We start from the raw sequence: 19,310 nt of genomic DNA, 5'->3' as shown, positions 1-19,310 counted from the left end.
ATCTAGCAAAAACAGCTAATGGACACTCCTATTAAAGGAGGAAGAAAACGCCTTGCGAGGTATACCAAAGACTCTCTGGTCAACAGGGAAATCAGATGTAGGACTCATTCGTACAGCGGGGCCAGTTACTATCACGCCAAAGTCAGCATTCAGACCAAAAAAAAGACAGTATCCCTTAAGAAAAGATGCAGAGGCAGGGATAAAGCCTATTATAGCATGCTTACTTAAAGAAGGGATACTAATAAAATCTCCCGATTCACCATGTAAACACACCCTTATTTCCAGTTAATAAAGCCAATGGAGAATGGCGTATGGTCCAGGATTTACAAGCTGTAAATGACGCAGTAATACCAAGGACACCCATAGTGCCAGATCCACACACCCTGTTGAATGACTTAAAACCTCAACAAAAGTATTTTTCTGTGGTAGACATTAGCAACGCATTCTTTTCAATACCGATACACCCTGATAGCCAGTATTGGTTTGCATTTACATTTCAGGGAAAAAGATATACATATACACGCCTACCACAGGGATATTGTGAAAGTCCAACGATATTCTCACAAGAAATGGCAAGCAACTTGGCGGGATTCAACCCACCAAGAGGTAGCCAGGTTTTACTTTATGTTGATGACATTCTGCTAGCGGCCCCCACCCAGCAGGATTGTAAGGAAGATACCATAGCACTTCTACGATTTTTAGCTGCTGAAGGACATAAGGTAAACAAAGACAAACTGCAGCTCTGGAAAAAAACGGGTTAAATACCTAGGATATGTAATATCCAAGGAAGGTAGAACGTTAAATGAGGACAGAAAAGTAGCAATTTTACAAGCACCAAAACCCACTACCACGAAGGAAATGATGTCCTTCCTGGGTACAACTAATTTTTGCCGAAGCTGGATTCCAAACTATGCTTTGGAATCTGCACCCTTAACTGACCTTATATATAAGACGCCTATGGCAGCGCAGGATTTGTTACAATGGACACAAGAGGCAGAGTCTGCCTTTTGTAAACTAAAGCAGTTAATAGCGTCCTCACTAGTTCTGGGATTGCCAAACTATCAAACGTTTTTTCCAGACTGTAGATTGCAAGCAGGGTTACATGACATCAGTATTAACACAACAGCATGGGGATAAGCAACGCCCCATCGCTTACTATTCATCACAACTGGACTCAGTGGCACGATCCTTACCCCACTGTGTACAAGCAGTAGTTGCAGCTGCAATGGCAGTGCAGGCTTCAGCCTCAGTAGTCTTGTTCCACCCTCTCACTTTAAGAGTGCCCCATGCAGTCACGATCATTTTACTGCAAGAAAAAGTGGTATATCTCTTAAGCGTCTTTCCTGCATGACTATATTGTTGAGCCAACCTCATATAACAATTGAACGATGTACAACTTTGAACCCTTCTACGCTGCTCCCAACCCCTTGCAGATGGCACACCCCACCGCTGCCTGCAGGTAATTGAGCAAAAGACCCTACCTAGAAAAGATCTCACGGACGTCCCCTTGGACAATGCCGAGGTGACATATTACGTGGATGGCTCGTGCAAAAGGGGTCCAGCAGGAAAAAAACTAGTAGGATATGCAGTAGTCTCTGATACTGAGATTGTAGAAGCAAAATCTTTACCACACTATTTATCTGCACAGGCAGCAGAATTGATTGCCCTGACACGGGCATGTACCCTAGCGAAGGGTAAATGTGTAAACATTTTTACTGACAGCCAGTACGCTTTTTCCACTGTACATGTGTTTGCACAACAGTGGAAAAACCGGTGAATGATAACATCTACTGGCAAACCTATAAATCATGCACAGTTTATTTTCGATCTTTTAGAATCTATTCAGTTACCTCAGAAAGTGGCCATTTGCAAATGTACAGCTCACACCAAGCAACAGGATAGGATTTCAAAAGGTAACGCGAGAGCTGATACAGCTGCAAAACAAGCGGCCACAGAAGTATGTCCTTTAAATAGGGAATTGCAACCATCTGAAACCTTAGATCTAGACATGTTAAAAACAATGCAGACACTCACTACACAAGCTGAAAAACAGCGATGGATAAAACGAGGAGCAATCCTTGAAAAGGGGCTGTACATCTCTAAAGAAGGAAAACCGATACTACCCTCTAATTTGTTTCGCTATGCAGCATTGTTGAGCCATGCGCAATGCCATGTCTCAACAGGGGGGATGGTACAGCTGGTGAACCAAGTGTTCACAACGTACGGATTTACAAACTACTCTAAAAAAAAAAATTTTGTTTTTTGTAACAAACATCATGCACAGGGGGCGATAAAGCCCAAGCAAGGGAGTTTCCCCACACCACCATATCCGTTTCACACTATCTGCATGGATTTCATAGAATTGAACAAATGTGAAAATAAAAAGTATTGTCTTGTCATTATAGATATGTTTTCCAGGTGAGTGGAAGCCTTTCCAACCAAAAATCCGGATGCAACTACAGTGGCAAAAGTACTTGTCAAAGAAATTATTCCTAGGTTTGGCATTCCTGAAAGAATCTACAGTGACAATGGTACACATTTTGTAAATCAAACCATACAGCAGTTAAGTAAGCATTTTGGTATTTCTTTAAAAAATCATTGTGCATACCATCCACAGTCTACAGGGCTGGTTGAAAGGCATAATGGTATATTAAAAAGCAAATTGAGAAAATTAATAGCTGAGACAGGAAAAACTTGGTTGTACTGTTTACCCCTGGCACTGTTGAGCATGAGAACTGTCCCTACAGCAAAAGGATTGACTCCTTTTGAAAAACTGTTTGGAAGAGCTTATTATACACCCCAGTGGAAACTTCTCATGTCATCAGACCAGGAAGCCGATTTTACACTAGCTGAATATATGAAAAAGTTGTTGAGTTCTAAACATCTGTTGCAGTCAAATTCTGTTTCAGATAAAAAACAAACCGAAACATCGGAAGTGGCAGTGATGCCAGGAGACTGGGTATGGATTAAAATCATGAAGCAAAAGAACTGGGCATCGCCAAGGTGGGAAGGTCCCAACCAGGTGCTTCTTTCGACACCTACTGCAGTCAAAATAGCAGAACGAGCTTCGTGGATACACCTGATGCACTGCAAGCTGGTAAAGAACTTTGAATTGGACAAAGATCTTACCTCTCCATCGGGACCCTAAGCACAAAGTCTGGCTACAAAGGGGTGTCAGATCAATAGGACTGATCCGTCTCAAACCCAATGAAGAAACCATCGGTGCTGAAGGTCCTATTAGGGCAGAGAGTAAGATCACGTGTCCAAAATAAGATGACGGAATCCAGTAAGATCCAAATACACCTACTTGGAAGAACCGGAGAAAATGGAAATACAGAACAACTGTTTCCACAAAAATATTACATGACCATCCTGTTGACTGTACTGGTGACAATAATCTTTTTATTGTGGCCATTTCTTTACTCAGCCACGCAAGCAGAACTAAATAAGCGCGCAGAGTGGCACCCGAACTTTAATACTTACCAGGCAATTAAATATGTGTATGCTGAAACCTTCAATGTTTCGAATTGCTGGATTTCCACACCTTTACCAACAGCATATGGGGGGGCTACTGTTAACTGCAGTTCCCCTAGGGGCTAACACGACCTGGGAAAACTTAATTCATGATGCATCAGATGTCACATCAAAAGATAAGGTAGCATTGCACTTGTCTATTCGACAGAAAGGAACTGTGTGTTTTTATAAGAATGATGCAGTCAAGGTGGGTTGGAGCTACTGCAATGTAACTGTTCCCTATAGATGCTACACTAAATCCAATAACATCAGATTCTATTGCAACACGAGCTATGATTCATTTGTTGAACTGATGCATAGGACAACTGAAGAAGTAAAACTTAATGCTGATCTCTACAAACAACTGTCTATAATCGACAGAAAAATGTTTCATGCAGAGCAAGGGTATAGTAAAGTTACTACTAAAGTGGAAGATTGTTACTTTATATGCAGAAGAAAAGCATACAAATGGCTACCCGAGAATTGGTCTGGCAGTTGTTTTTTGGGATACCTGGTTCCGGCCATACGACACATGACAGTTTTACCTCAAGGGAAGATTCGGAATGTCCGGGAAATCAAGAAGCCTGTCAATCCAGTGGGACAAATCAATGCACCCTGGAAAAAACATCAAAACTTAGGCCCAGGGATTAACAAAGGACTGTCACACATGGATCCGAGTGATACTGTTATATCGTGGGCAGGCGTATTACCAGCATATGGAGCAACAAAATCAATCCGGTAACTGAGAAAATTGTCTAAGCTTCTCGAAATAATGAGTAATGCAGCCTTTTCTGCCCTAGAATTGGTAACCGATGAACTGACTGCTATGAGAACAGTGGTACTTCAAAATCATATGGCTCTTGACTTCACCCTAGCGGCGAGAGGGGGTACTTGCGCTTTAATCCAGGAGGAGTGCTGTTTGTATATTCCTGACCACAAACATGAGATAGACAACCATCTTGAGGTAATCCAGCAGGTGTCGGCCATGACCAAAACAGGACAAAATCCATTGACGGGCTTTTTCCAGAAATTGTTTGGGGGGTGGGGCAGTATCCTGATGAACATTCTGATTACCATCTATGTAGGGATAGCTCTACTGATGGTGTGTGGGTGCTGCTGCATCCCCTGCATAAAAGGACTAATCAAAAATTTTGTAGACATTTCAATTTCGGAAACCTTATACCAAGATGCCGAACTCGAAGAGTTACTGAAAAACTGAAAATGCTTTCATGGGTTTAAACTAAATGACTCTCTTAACTGCAAATCCTGAGTAGGAAGAGGTTAAGGGAAGAAAAAACTGTTTTTGCTTGTTTTGAAAGTAGAATAAAAGTATTAAAAGGGGGAAATGTTAGGAAAATGCATAATAGCAATGTGCATGCTTAGTACATTAAAGGCTTAAAAGGGTTAATACATTTATTCTGTTCATACTGCATGAATCTGTACAGCTATTAGAAAATTAATAAAAGACACTTTATTCTGCTTATGCAATGAAAATATGTGCAGCTACCGGAAACTTAGACATTCTATTTCTGCTTATGCCATGAGAAAATGTGCAGCTGCTAGAAGTCTTGATAAAGAAAACAACAGATGTTTGAAAGCTTAAACTGTAGTCAGCACTACTTGTACCAAAGCTAGAAATGTACCTTGAATCTAGACAAAATGTATCGCATGTATTAGAACTGTACAATGGAAGAATTGAAGAGACAAGGTGGGCTAAAATAAGCCCAAGGCCAGGTTGTTTTTCTCAAATGTTTTTGCAAGACAGCAATAATCTGACCATGTTAGCAATAAGCCTGGTAACATTTTCTGTGGAACATACAGAAAGCTGTGTCCAACTACGTCAACAGTAGATTAGTAAAATTTTCTGTGTGACATGAAGAGAACTGTATAAGAATAACAATACTGACCACCGGAAAGTCAGACAAACCTTGTACCTACATGCTTTGTCTCCTTGCTGCAAGTAATAAAGGGTGCCTTGCTTGAACCTAACGTGTACCGATCTTTGAAGTTTTTCCTTTTACATGCTTTTACTATGCATACAGCAGTAAATCTGATGTTAAATTTTGGCACCAAATATTAATCAAATGTTAAGCAAAAGTCAGTATCAAAAAATGATCAAACTGTTATTAAATGCTGTGACCCCCAATCTTATGCAATCCTCATTGTGAGATGCTGTTCAAAATTCTGATTCTAAAAAATGTAGATCACATCTTTCCTTCTCTCAAGAACGTACATGAAAAAGCTTTAAACATTTCCTCATAGGTTATATGGCAGAAACCTAATGACATCTTGGTGGCACCTGTCTGAACAAACTTGGTTATATATCCGTTCTTGCAAAGATGAGACCTGAAGAAATGCATGCAGAGTACATCATATGTGGTATTTCCAGATGCTAATCTGTCCTTCGTACTACATTTTACTACGGTTGGCATACTGGTTAAGGTGTTTATCTTACAGACACAAGGTAAAGGGCTCAATTCTCACCTTTCAAAAACTGGCTAGGCTTAAAATGGCCCACAAGGACAAGTAGCCTAATACTTGGCGATAACTATAAACTTGTAATGCTTCACCCTAGGCAACTCAGTAGCCAACATTTCCCACTAAGACTTCCTCAGAAAGACATGTACATACAAGTCATCAGCATTTAAAACCAAAATGAGTATTACACTGTTAAAATAATGCTTTGACCTATTAAGTTTGTTCTTTCCCACAATTTTTTTGCTGCCATGATGCACTTCTCTGTAGTAAAATGTAAGCTTCTGTGAGTTGGACTCTACTTGCAGTCATTAAGCCCCATTTCATATTTTCTACAACATCACATATGTTTACTTTGCTGCAGGTTTTAGTGTCCTCTGAAGAGGGATATACAATACATTGTCCCTTTGTAGTATTACTAACAGATAAAATGGCTCATTCCAGACATGTATATACACAGTCCCTTTTAAGCACTTCTAATACAGTTACTAAAAAGGTTCATACTCATTAATGAACTCTGTGGACGTCCAGCAGTAACCCCACTTTCTTGATTGCGGGCACCATTTATTAACATTCTTCTTAATATTTAAAAAACACTTTATACATTTTACTTTGTTACATGCCTAGCTTTCCCCTATCCTTACAAGGGATGCCAGCTACCAGCATTCTTGACCTATGTACTAGACTTCTTACAGTTCCTTTCTCTTACATGCGTGTTAACTCGCTGTCTTCACTGCAGGCACCATGACAACTCAGATCTTCTGTGATGTTGACATTTTATATATCATTAGCTTTATTTTACATCATTTTATGGCATGTCATTCCACCTTGCAGCCTTCAATTCCAAATCAACAGCAATGAAGGGGGGGGGGGGTCAACAACAACACACTCCCACTTTTAAATGCCAAGTAGACTTGTGACGCTGTGTCCACCCACCACGCTGTTACAGACCCTGGGCAAACATGGCAGCTTCCCTCCTCACAACATTTTACACACAAAAGTGCTGCCTTGTAAGTCATACGTGAAGGACAATGCACTATGGGTCATTAACACATTATAGCCAACATTTTACACTTTTGATAAGTTAGCTCTTCACATTGACATTTGATAACACAAACATATAGGATAACCCAGCCAATTACTCACCATAGCCAGCATTATTTTTCTTACTAACCTTTAACTCTGTAAGCATTCTGTCAAGCTGTGTATGTACTGCCATTAGTATAGACTATAAGTGAAAATATTATCAATTGTAAATAAGAGGGAATTCTTAAGGTATAAATAAAAGCTTAAACTGTCATGCTAAAACCAATTTGCAGCATTTACTGCTGCCATTTTAAATTTAAAACACATTTAACTTATTTTGTACTCCTGCTAAACATTTTCTGAAGGTCCACCCATGCTGATTCCAAACTTTGTTGAGACAACCTCAAGTAAGCCTTGCAATCAAATTTTTTGGGAGGGACTTCAGTTCTCTCTGCATGTACATCTTCATACCTCTATAAATGATGCTTAGGTAGTTCCATTACCTTAGTACCAAAACAAACAGCCTACAGATACCTATCACACTACAGAACAGCACATAGAATACCAAGAAATAAGCATCCTAAACTGTACAGTACATTTGATGCACACATCATACTCCTCTAAGCCAGCAGCTCCAGGACACATACAAAATACTAGAAAGACTGGCACACATGCCTCCAAACACCCCTGCTGGCACCAACAAAGCAATCCTCTGGCATCTTCTAGCAGCTCTAGCCAAAACTTTTTTCACTTCACACAATCTCCAAGTCTAAAAGCACACCCACAGTTCTTTCTGACTTCTATGTCAATACAACACATCCACAAACCTGATTTATAGGTTTATAGAAGTACTAGTCTTGCTGCCTTGTGGGCCATTTTAAGCCTAGCCAATTTCCCTTTTGGTGCTTGAATTAACCATCCTGTTTGGCATTCGATTGGCCTTACCCATCCTATGGTTGATACTTGTATAATACATCAGCGAGAGTACCTGGGATCATACCATAGGTAATTTGTGGGGACCCATGCATGCGCTAAAGGATTTAGGAACTGCATCTGTCCATTAGTAATACAAAAGGCAGTCCCTGGGGCTAAGTTTTCTGTTCACCATCCACAGATCTAAGTTCTCTGTCACAGAACCATTATAAGTGACATAAGACATGCAACTGTTTTGTGGGGCATACAGCAAGCTGCTGGAACACATTTTCATACCATTTAGTTAGAAGTGACACTACTGAGAGACACAATTGCATCAATTCAAACTGAAAGGTGGGAAAGAACAGCCTGACTATGGGGACATTTTTCAACAACTGCACAGAGTGTCAGGGTCAGGGAGAGAGTAGGGCACCAGTACAGTAACATTTGAAAGTTAGTGCACTGTTGGGATGTGAGGGACTGGAGTCTAAAATAAGTCCTGGTTTGCATTTTTGTTTTTAATTTTGCTGCTTCAGTATCATTAAGGCCTGCCCTGAATGGTAAGCATGACCTACTGAAATCATGACAGCTCAGAGAAATACATCTTCAGTACCTTTATTAAAACTCCATCTTAGCAAGCTCACCAAAGAAAACAAAAGTTGAAACCAAACACTGCACACGAACCTACAGTTTTGTCAAGTCTGTAAAAGGCTTAATAACTAACCTTGGTACACAGTAATTATACAACAATCCTCCATTAATATTCCAAAACGTGCACGATGATTGGTCAGCGTGCATGTTGTAAATCAGACTTATACTAATGGAAAAAGGTCCGGTCGCCCAGACTTTTTCCATTAGTGTAAGTCTTTTTTTTTTTTTTTACAGCAACTGAGAACGCAAGATCTCCGTTGCTTTTTAGGCACTGTCTTGCTATGTTAAAAGAGTTTAACACAGCGTGACAGCTTTAAAAAAAAGTAACAGAGATCTTCCTTTCTCCTTTGCTTTTTTAAAGCTGTCTCGCTATGTTAAACTCCTTTAGCATAGCGAGACAGTTTGGAAAACGCAACGGAAATCTTGCTTTCTCCGTTGCTTCTACCCACAGCTCTGATGTACTGTGTAAGCCCTCGTGACCAAACCACACCAACCGTGGGTAAAGCCAGCATTACCCAAACCCAGGCATGGGTTATTGCTATATTAAACCATTTAAATGGAACAAAACTGCAGTAGGTGGAAGTCAAGTAGTGTTGCAGGTAAACCACACCTATTCTGCACTCTTTCCATTCTGGAGGCCTATAGGAGATTGCAAGCAATTCATAAAAATTGCCTCAAGAGTCACACTCCTTGCATTTTGATAACCCAGTCAGTTAACAATTGCAAGGTTAACGCTGGTCTCAGGACAGGCCTATAGGAGATAGCAAACAATTCATAAAAATTGCCTCAAGAGTCACACTCCTTGCATTTTGATAACCCAGTCAGTTAATTGCAAGGTTAACGCTAGTCTCAGGACAGTGTAATAAAGTAAAGGAAAGAAAATATGTTGTCTGTCAAGAGAAACATTTCATTGTAACAAATACAATAGGTTAAATGCACAGCAATAAAACAGTTTACATATAGCACGCAACATTGGCTTGAAAGTGAAAGGTTCTCCATTTTTGTTCAAATCCTTGGACACAGCATAAACATTCCCCAGGATTCATGAAGCTTGCGCCAGGCGCAGGCGTAGCGTAGGTGGTATAACGCCAAATATGGCCATCGAGTGATTCAGGTACGATCCAATTCCACGTGCACTACCAGCGTATGCCAGAACTGTGCAGCCCTCGGCTTAGGTATGCTAATCACCCCATGCGCAGTGCCGCACCATGCAAATGAAGGCATATAGCGATTCATGAAGTGGTGCAGGCATAGCATAAGCCCATGGAAATGTAAACCAAAAAACACGGTTTACATTTTCCCGAACAGAACATCGGAGCTATGGAAGCGACCCAGACTCATGTATTACAAAGTTAACATATGCCAATGGCTAAATACACAGCCAATGGCATAAGAAAAGATGCACAACACCTAAAAAAACAACATTTAATGTCATGTCCACAGTAAGGCAAAGTACAACTGCAGGGCATGTGCGCGCAAACTGGAACACAAAGAAAATATATACAAATGTCATAAAATCGCAATGCAATACAAATCAGGATTTCACCATAATACACAATGGTATGCATGGTACACCACAACCAAGCTGCAAGGGTTGCTAAGGGTCTGTGACAGTGTTCGGCACGGTAACTATGAATTAGTAGTCAATGCCATGCAAATGAGGCAGGTAATACTGAATCGCAAACGGCCCACCGGATTAAAGATGTACCATACGGCGCAGCGCTATAACACTGAGGAGTGGCTCAGAGGTATACATGACATCAGCAGTGAGGTGTGCCACCGTAGCTGTAAGCACATTGGAGCAATGCAAATCTGGCCTGGCCGCTGCTAAGAAAAGCTGCAGGACAGGGGTGGCAGAGCAAAGCAAACCTACAGTAGACCGGCAATAAAACATATTATGCAAGATAAGCCAGGTCTAGGAAAGTACAAATGAAAGCAGGCTGCTGGATGCATGCCAGAAAATGGTAGGTGAAATGTAAAGGGAAGGGCAAGAGGTAATCCACGGCAGCCAAATGTAATTCAACACCAAAGGCACCACAATAGTAGTTCCTGTCGTAAATACACACCCTATGACATCATCGGTGTTCACAGCACAATAGTATAAAGTGTGAAAGCACCCTACACACACCTGTGTATTCCCAAACACTGCACCATAGGTGTAAACACAAGGGGAACTTTTAAAATGTACATGTTGGGAGCTACCATAGCTGTGATTCATCACCATGTGTTAGAGATTGACTGTGTTGTGGAGGATGATGCTGACAACCACCGCAGGCCCCGGAGGAGGAGAAGAGTGTTCAGACCAAGAGTAACCTACCAGGGGCTACATGATCTGTTGATAGAGCATTACAGGGTGGACAGGGACATCTTACATCAAATAGTTGAGCTGTGCCAGCCACGCCTGAGAACCAGAAACAACAGAGGGGAACCCATCCCAGTGGACACGAAGGTATGTGTAAGCTTGCGAATACTAGCCACAGGTACCTTTCAAAGGCCAACTGGAGATATAATGGGGATCTCACAGGCATCAGCATCCAGGGTACTATACCAGTTCCTGGATGCCATGTTACCACATGCCAATGAGCATATATACTTCCCCCGAACTCAGGAGGAGTTCCCCAGCAATATGCGTCACTTCCACCATGTGGCACACTACCTGGAGGTACTAGGTGCAATAGACTGCACGCACATACATATCAAGTCACCACCCGGTGAGCATGGTAGGCGCTAAATAAACTGCAAGGGATTCCACTCCATCAACTGCAAGGTCGTGTGCAATGTCCATGGCATTATCATGGATGCGTGTGCTGGCAGCCCTGCAAGCTACCATGACTCCCATATCTGGCATGCCTCACAGCTGTATCAGGTATTTGTCAGGGGGGGCATCCCACATGGCCACCTTGTGGGGGATGCTGGCTATGCACCGGAGCCATGGATGACGACTCCCATCAGAAAGGCACACACACCCATGCAAGAACACCATAATGAGGCACACGCACAAACCAGAATCATCATACAGAGTGTGTTCGGGATGCTGAAATCACGGTTCCGTTGCTTGGACACATCTGGTGGAGCCTTGCAGTACTCTCCAGGCACATGTGCCCACATCTTCATAGTATGTGCCATGCTACATAATATGATCCTGCGGAAACAGCTGCAGCAGGGACAAAATGGTGAAGGCCCTCATAACCCACCACAATTGCCAAGGCCATCACAGGCACAGTGGGATTCAGACCACGAACACCCTGTGCCAGCCCCAGTAGGCAGACGGAGGCGTGCCCAATATGCCTATGCCTTGGCAAAGGAGGAACGTATAGCACATACTCTGACAGTGTAGACCCCTACGGACTAACACACCTCCCCACCTGCACACAGTAAAATGGATGGCGCACACACACGACCACCTGTAAATTGTAATGTATAGGTGGCCTACTGTGTGAATCCTACATAGGCAGCCCTCAAACTCTTTACACACAACAGCTATTGGAACAAGGAATGTCAACACCTGAACAGTGCATGCGCCTATCAGCATATGTTGGTGCTGTGTGTATAGGTTCCTAGGTACATCGGTAGGTACACGCCCGATTGTCAGAGGCCATACACCAAACGAGGCAAACAGTGTCTGCTGTCGCCACAACATCGAGTAACCAACTGTCTCTCAGTGGAGCAGAGGCAATCGTGGGATAATGTGTGCAAGCACTGTTCTCCACACACTCTGCACGGATTCCCTGCTGTGTTAATGAGGGTCTCCACATAATGTAATAATGGATGTTGTGTCAAGGCATGGGGTGTACCCATGACAGGTATTCGTCACCCCAACATGTTCCACCTAAGGTCATTTGAAGGTGTAGCACATTATCGTGTGTGGCTCACTGTGATATACATACCCAATGCTGGAGCACATCCAGTAAACATCACATGGACATACCATTAATTGGACTCATCCATATGTAAACTAAATGAGTTACCCATGTGAGTGCAGTATGGAGTAACAGCCGTAGTATACTCCACATACAAAACGCCATAACACGTGTACAAATCCCAGATGGCCAAGTGGTAAATGCAGTGACTGTCGTGCATGTTCCTGGTCCCACGTCCTGCAAGGGATGTAACGTAATCCCGAAGGCACGAATAATGCATGTCAGATGCAGGTCATCAGATCATGTTTAGCACACGTTAGCGGGAATATGCGTTGCCCAGTGCTGGTAAGCATAGTTTAAATATGACTATACGGATATGCGCGAAACAGGGCTAAGCTTCTCTGAATATCGCGCAGATCATGGTCAATGATGTCAAGAACAGGTGAAACCAGCATTATTCACCCCTGTACTAATAGAGCCTGCGCTGAAGGGTAAAACGACCACTGCCAGGAGTAGAACACGCAATCATGTATACAATCACCTAACACTATGGTAGCCAAGATGTACCTACGGCAGATGTGTATTGTGACAGGTTCAGACACAAACGTGTGGAGTCCAGGAAATAAACAGTATACACCGAGAAGTACACAATGAAAGGCGTATTTTGCCTGTCACTTTCTCTGTCAGATATATCTATATCTATCTATATATATATATATATATATATATATATATATATATATTAATACAGATAGAAAGGGTGATAGAGAGATATGTTGATATCTACGGATTCACCGATATCTGCAAATATATAGATAGGTCAACGACATTCATAAAACCTTGGAGGTACAAATAAATAGGATACTGCCAACTATGGAATGTGTCACATACCGACACGCGTAACCACGAGGCTGAAAGACCGAAAGAACACAGTACCAGAACACTAGAACCGTGAGTAATATTATCACGATATGAAGGGACATTTAGTTACCACTGCCGGTGTTGCGGTCCACGTAGGTACTGTGTTCAACTGTGTTTGTGCTTGCCGTAGTCTGTTTATGTGTGTGTTGAGGGTGCTGTGTGCGTTTCCGTGTGACTGTAATATGTGTGCGTGTGTATGTTAGTGCCAACTCGGAGATAGATCATTATGGTAGGTGTGGTTATAGCTAGCCGTAGGCATACGGTTTCCACCTGTCCCACATTAAGAGGGACAGCCCCTCCCTGGGCAGTTGTGTCCTGACATAAAACATTACAAAGGGCAACTGTCCGAGATTGTAGGACATTATTATGTCCCATATATTATGTAATAGTTGCATTAAATAGTTATACCTGTATGTAAGAAACGTAAATGTTACATGCAATATGATAAGTAGCCGAAGTCCTACAACAATAAGTATGTATTGAGGATAAAAGTATGTGCCATCCTGTGTACTGACCGTGGGTATGTGTCGGCCTGTAAACACCGATGTGTGTCCCACAATGGCCATTTGAAAAGGTGGCAACCCATGCCAAAGAGGTTCAGTTACCAACACAACTGCAATGACTGCAAATATCTGGGACAGAAATACACGGGACAGCTGTCATTCAGTAACATTCCTTTACATATCGCTGTAATTCCGGAGGTATGGAAGTATCAACCTCACCTGCATACTATATAGAAACCAATTAACAACGGCCCAATGTACATGCCCGTAACAAAAGTCTACTAACTGATAGCTCTTTAATTAGGGAAGGAGCCCACACACATACATGGAATATGTAGAAATGCAAGCCCCACAAACCTGTATATGCTACGTACACCCACCTACATCCCCCACACACAAAACTATAACAATACAGACTGTAATTACAGCACAAACATCCAGTCAGTCAATTACATCTGCAGAAGTGTTAACATACCTTGTGAGAGACACATTTAAAGGAGCCATGTGAAATCGTAGCCATTGTATAATGGAACAAACGGCGATTTTACAGGTTTTGTTTGCAATAGTCCCTTATCAGACGGTTGGGATGACAGGTACACTCACATGTAGAACCACATACTCTAGCCGTCACACACAATCCACGGGGGACATGAATCCAAACTATCTGTGTCTCTACACATAGCAGTTGCAATTACTCACAACAAAACACAATACAGACAGTCTCCCCGAAGGTAGGGCAAATGGGCAACGCCCAAGTGGAGAATTCAATTATACCCCACTGTTGCCGCGTAATTGCTGAATGGAGTAGCTGCACAGCTGATGTGCAAGTAATAAGTCACTCAGGAACACTGATTGGCGGCAGGAAATCACTATAGGTATCGACGTATACAAGGATGACTTGCCAGACATTCAAACCGTATGCTTATACCATAGAACTGTTTAAACAGTGTAAGAGATAGTCACGAAAGTCCGGAACGATAACAAGGTATGTAGAACACTCGGTATGCAAGTGTACGTATAGCCTGTTTTGTATTAATTATGTTAGTGTATGTATAGCCTATTTTGCATCAATTAATAGTGTCCGCAATGCATAAAGTGGGAAAAGGTATTATGTAGTGATGTTTTGCTGAGCATAGTAACACTTGTAGAAATTGTGTGTCCTGCAGTGGGCCACAAGGTAAACATCACAGACACCACAAGGGATGCTACATGAGGGCTTTAAACAGAACAATTCCATACCACCCGCCGTCAGTGGTAGGGTATGTCCAACAAGTACGTGCCATAGCAGGGGATAGTATATGTCGATATACTGTCACAGTAGGCATGTGTATGGGCATATAACGACAATGACATGTCTAAGGTGGTTCCGCTGTGCAAGTATGCTTTGCATTATGGGATACTATGTAAAATATGTGTAATGTACAGTATTGTAGGTAGATGTCAGATATTCTGCACAGCATAACAGGCATATCATGCATACCAAAGGTATCGTCTATTGGCGCGTACAATATACAATAACAGGATACATATGGCTTGTATTCACGGGACACTAATAGCATGATAGCTAATCTAAATGGAAGGGCTAGTCAAGTAACCATGCACAAAGGACATTAATAGCTTCACAGGTTCATAGTGGGGTACTAAGCAGTCTGGCAAGTCTAAGTGTAAGCTCAACTACAGTGTTCACACCAGTGGCACCTCTCTAGGGTAGTGTCCTGTCTGTGAACAGCAGAGCCATGTGTTACCTGCACCTCTGCACAGTACAGCCACTGCAGTGATCCCTGTCGTACATGCGTCTCCCATCCACCAAGTGAGGTATCACATGAACAGTGCTACTGAGGGTCCCTGCGTGATGTACATAGAAATCATGTTCCAAAGCATGATAAGTGTCTGGTTTGGGTATGTAACCCTCAAGCACATCCCACTCATCGTTGCATGTGAGCACATATCCATGAGCATGTTGCTGACAGTGGCTTTTGCTTATGTTGCTTATGTGGAGTATATCCATGAATACTGTTGTGGACATGGGCCCTGTCTGTTCAGCGGAGGTCACCCCAGAGTATGTAGTATGCAAATGTGTACAGACGTGGTGTCAGTCGTTCTTGCTGCATACGTCAACCGGAGCTCAATAAACGTCATGGTGTGTTAATGTTGTGGTATGTAAAGCCGTAGCTGTTGTGTAAGGTACACCCTAAACTGGGTGTTGTACCCCTGAATGTGTGTATACGTCTGGAGTTCAGAGGTACAATGGGTGCCTATGTTCCAGCTACAAACCCAGTACAGAGAAGTGTGGCCACGTAGAAGGATATCCACGCCACAGTGGCAATATGGTTATCAAAGGAGTGGGTGCGACATACGTGTGTACTACGATCACGTACAATGTGACATGTATGTAGGGGACTACCACCTATGTGATAGTCAGTGGGTGAATGGTGTAATGCAAAGGGGATGTTCATGCACCTTGTGTCATGCAGCTTGAGGCCATGATATTGATATCAGGTATCCGTCACAGTGACACCCTTATGGAGGGAGTCAATATCAGCTGGTGGATCAATCATGGCGCTCTGTATGCAGTTGTCTGTAAAGCTAGGCAGGGAAAGTCCCTCTGTGCTAGCCTGTACCTCAGGGAAGCATATACCGAACATGAGGGGCCCTATGACAGAGGACTGTGGTACGCCAAGTGTAACTGAAATACAGTAGGTACTATGGTATGCTACCCTCATTGTGTGTGTCCTGTCCGTGAGCCACTTTGCATAACATCCTGAGACATAGGGGTCGATGTGCAGGTGGATGTGTATGTTGTCAATACCAGAATGGAAAACGGTGCTGAAAGGTAATGAAAGGACAATGTAGGCTGTGTGGACCCCCTTACCATCATCAACTACCCTGGTAACTGTATCAAAGGAGTCCACCAGGTGTATGCGCCATGCTCTGGCCCTAACAAGTCCAACCTGGGTGGCATCAAAGGACCGGAGCCCACCAATGTCTCTGTGAATGACTTCCATGTTGATGTGCCCCAAAGCCTTGCAGAACAGTCCAGTCAGGTGTATAGGGCAATATTCCCCCTCGTGCATTGTGGCGCCACCTGTGTGGAGTGTGATAACTGTTGCTGTGTACCATTCAGGGGCCACAATGTCTGATACAAGGCTATTACTGAATATGGTGGCCAAGTGGGGAGACATGTCGTTCAGAGGTTTGTGTAAATCACAGCCTGGGATGTTGGACGGTCACATGGGGCCAGTGTTCCAGGCCATATAGAGTGCAAGTTAGTACTGTGTAGGTGTGACTGCAGGGACACCGCAATGTTCCTGCATGGATTGTGGCCCTGTAGGGAGTGAGAGGGTGTAATGTTAGCATTGAACCCATCCGCCAGCATGTTGCCAACATCACCTGGTTCTGTAATGTTCCTGAGTAACTGTTGTATGTCAGAGCAGATGTGGGTATTGCCATTGACTACTGACAAACCTCCATAATGCCTTGTGGTACACCCTGGAATGTAATGCAGTAACGTTTATGTAGCTAGTTTCGGAGTATGTGATGGGGGATCCTGTAGCCCTACTGAGGCTGACCAGTGAGCTACCCCACCCATGGGATTGTACTCCACTTTGCAACAGCCTCCACCTGTTGCTGTAAATTATGCCCATGGAACTGGACCCCCAGAGTGGCGTCCGTTATCTGGTGGGTACCATCATGGCTCTGTGTGGAATAGCATGATCCATGCTGTCATGTAAGTGCTAATGAAGTGCACTGGGGTATGTTTCAATGTTTGTATGTGCATTGTCCATCTGCACGGGTGTCATGATGTTAACTACTGCTGTCATAAGACGTCTGGAGTAGGCGTTGTAGTACTCTTGTACTGTGTATGCCGTGAAGGGTGTGGTGCCGGGATGTGGATAACAAGGGTGATTAGCATATGCTCGGAATCCACCAACGAGGGGATAAACCCCAGGTGTGGAACACCAGTCACATGTTGGTAGTGTCCATGTCAAGAATATTGTTGGTCTTGGAGGTGGTGTGTATGGGTTGATCCAGCTGAGTGGAGGTTATGAATCCCAGACAGCGTTGGCCTAATGTGTCAGTACATGAGTGGCTATCCCAGTTAAGTGTGGGGTAGTGTCAGTCTCACATCAGTAGTACCTGTCTGAGCCCTACTGTCCAGTACACCAAGAAATGAGGTCTGGTAACCGTGGGGTATGTTGTTGAATCCGTAGCTTCTAGCAGTTCTGGCCACAGTTAGTTGCACGTGGAGCACCTCTGATGCATTGTGCTAAGTAACTAGCCAGAATGTGTGTACAACATAGTGGAATATGGGAACACCTCAGCCGTGGGTGTGCCGGTCCAGGTTACATGACTGAAAGGTATGGTCTGTGTATAACCTGTCATTGCAGGTGTGCTCTGCAGAGCCTAGAGGCAGGTCCCAGTCACTGCAGAGATATTGAAGTGGTCCATTATAAGGAGTGTCTTGCCTGCGTGCATCGGAGATGAAGATGTCAAGCATTGTGTCACATGATCCCATGTTTTGCTTGCCTGTTCCCGTTCTGGTGGTGAATGCTATTGGAAACTGTGCAAGACAGGCAGTATAGAAGCAGCAAGAGCCTTACATGTTATCTGTACTCCCAGGGCTGACAGGTGCAGGTCATCTGTGCCAAAGCATCATGTTTTGTTGACTGTGTCAGTCAAAGCGGACAGATACCAGATGCCTGTGGAATGACAGCAGAAGCATAGGCAACTGATGAAGTGACAGTCAGTCGTTGTACAGTGGTAACAGGTTCGGATGAATGCATAATGCTCCCCAGGGCTTGGCCCATACCTTCAGGGCTACAAGACCGGTAAGCTATTGCATGCCCCTGCACACGTAGTCTGTGAAGTTGCATCTCAGGACAGTCACACTAACATGGAGAATGACAGTCAAATTGTACCTGGTGAGGTGTGGCATGGGTGCATAGGTTATGTTGCAGAACCAGTTACCCGACAGCAAGATGTAAGCGACTATTACCTTGTGTAGCCTGCTGAGTGGATCATCAGTGTGACCGCCTACAGAGTCACCTATGACAGGTGTGTTGTGTATGTTATAACACCCTATTGGCTGTATGTGATGGGCACACATGAGTCTGTGGGGTATAAGTTACTGTTGTTGTGTTTGCTGATGGGGGCTGCCTTTGGTGCCTACACAGAGTATGGAGAGATACTGCACAAGTTGTACTCATATGTGTGGCCTGTGGTGGTGGAGATCTTGTGAGACTATGTGATGAATGTGGTGTGTTGCGAATGTTACACATCCCCACATGATTGTCAGGTTCAGTCAGGGTTGGTGACAGCATTACCCCCAGCAGGGCTGCATATGTGCATCTCCCACAGGCTGTATTGTCATATGTTGGGAAGTGAGCATTGACTGTGTACATGAGACAATTGCTCTATTGCCACATGTACGACATATTCATCATATAGA

Source organism: Protopterus annectens, chromosome 2.part0, assembly GCF_019279795.1.
Source record: "Protopterus annectens isolate FY-2018-M chromosome 2.part0, PAN1.0, whole genome shotgun sequence".
In the NCBI taxonomy this organism is placed as follows: Eukaryota; Metazoa; Chordata; order Ceratodontiformes; family Protopteridae; genus Protopterus; species Protopterus annectens.
This window is presented reverse-complemented; position numbering follows the sequence as displayed.